Source organism: Octopus bimaculoides, chromosome 27 (genome assembly GCF_001194135.2).
Source record: "Octopus bimaculoides isolate UCB-OBI-ISO-001 chromosome 27, ASM119413v2, whole genome shotgun sequence".
Classification (NCBI taxonomy): domain Eukaryota; kingdom Metazoa; phylum Mollusca; class Cephalopoda; order Octopoda; family Octopodidae; genus Octopus; species Octopus bimaculoides.
The window spans coordinates 9520421-9522508 of record NC_069007.1 but is presented as its reverse complement, the minus strand read 5'-3'; positions in this window follow the sequence as shown (position 1 = coordinate 9522508).

The following is a 2088-nucleotide window of genomic DNA, read 5'->3' as shown; positions in this document are numbered from 1 at the left end:
ATTTTCTACTTTTCACTAGGACGGTCTCTTTGGTCTAACCGGTTTAATACATTTAAACTTTTATCATCGAGCACTTTAGTGCTAAATGCCATTAATATTTCTCTTGAGGAGGCGGCGAGCAGACAGAATCGTTAGCAACCCGGACTAAATGCTTAGCGGCATTTCGTCCGTCTTTGCATACTGAGATCAAATGCCGCCGAGATCCACTTTGCCGTTCATCCTTCGGGATCGATAAAATGAATACCAACTGAGTACGGGGATCAATGTAATTGCCTTAGTTCCCTCCCTAGAACTTGTTGGCTTTGTGCCAAAATTTGAAACAAATATTTGTCTTGTTTAAGGCCGCGAAACGGCAGAATCGTTAGCACGCCGGACAAAGAGCTTAGCAGCGTTTCATTCTTAGTTCAAATTCCGCCGATGTCGACTTTGCCATTCATCCTTTCGTGGTCGATAGATTAAGTACCAGTTGCGTACTGGAATCAATGTAATCGACCTACCCTTTCCCTTCAACTTGTACTCGTGCCAAAATTTGAAAACGAATATCTCTTTTGCATATTTACAAACTTCGACTCAAGGCAAAAAAAAAAAACGAAAACCGTGAGCGGAATATCAACCCTAGTGTAAGGATTGACCAATGGTTCTTAACCTGGGTCCATATAATCCCTGAGAGTCCATATGATCCCTGAGAGTCCATATGATCCCTGTGGATCCATATAAGATTTTTGTGAGTCCCACTGATGAATATTAAGTTTCCAAGAAAACATTTTGCAGTAGAAGCATTCTGGCCCGTTGTCAGAATTTGGTGCCTTGGACTTTGTAAACTGTATTTTCTAAATCTGAGAGTACTAGAATAGTGTGGGGCAGGGCCGTCCAGTGTACCCCCTTAACGATGGGCATGTTAGTCAGACTTCAAGAAATGCATTTTAAGAAGATTTTTGTAAACTGTATTTTCTGAATCTGAGAGTGCATCATTGAATAATGAAGGCACAAGGCTATCCAGTGGACCCAACTAGCGATAGTCATGGATGTATTTAATGCAAGAAACTGCAAGATTTCATTGCCGAACGTTTTACATAGTTCAGCCTTGGTTTCGGTAGCGTATATATTCCTGACTTCCTGGAAGGGACGCAGGCCCGTAGCAGGATTACTCATTTTTTCTATCTGCTGCGTGGACTGGAATAACGTGAAATGAAGTGTTTTGCTCAAGATAGGGACAGTTATTGCTAGAAGCCCAATTAGTAATGCAGGCTAAGGTAGATGAATAAATGTAGATTGTGTGATTAAGAGGCTTGCTTTGCATCTACGTGATTTCGGGTTCGATCCTACGGTGTGGTACCTTAATTTTCTATTATAGCCCCGAGTTGACCAAAGACTTGTGGGTGGATTTGGCAAACGGAAGCTGTATGGAAAACCATCATATATTATTTTACATGTTTCAGCCCTAAGGCCGTGGCCACGCTGGGGCACTGCCTGTATGTGTATGTTTGTGTGTATCTTTGTGTTTGTAACTATACACAAATGTGTGTGTGTGTGTGTGTGTGTGTGTGTTTGTGATTGTCCCACATCACCACAGCTTGACAACCGGTATTGGTTTGTTTACGTTCCTGTAACTTGTAATTTGACAAGAGTCACCGACAGAATTAGTACCAGGCTTGAAAAAAGAATAAGCACACGGGTCAAATTTGTTCGACTAAAATCCTTCAATGAGGTACTCCAGCATGGCCGCGAACCAATGACTGAGGCAAGTAAAAGATAAAAGATTAGAAGTCCATTGACAATAAAGGAAGGAATATGAGGTGTGGGCAAAGTTTATGTCCTGAGATGTGATGTATACACACTCTTACATATACAGTACTTGGTTGTCATGTATAGGCAAAGTGAAGGGGAAATAGGACACATCTGTAAGTGTATGATTTCATAAACTTCTTTTTCAGAGGTTGAAATAATAAAATATTCCCAAAGGAGCATTGACTTGACTAAGCTGAACAAATGTTACGTACAACTCTACATCGGCTAATGATAATAATAATAATAATAATAATAATAATAATAATAATAATAATTCTTTCTACTAAAGGCACAAGGGCT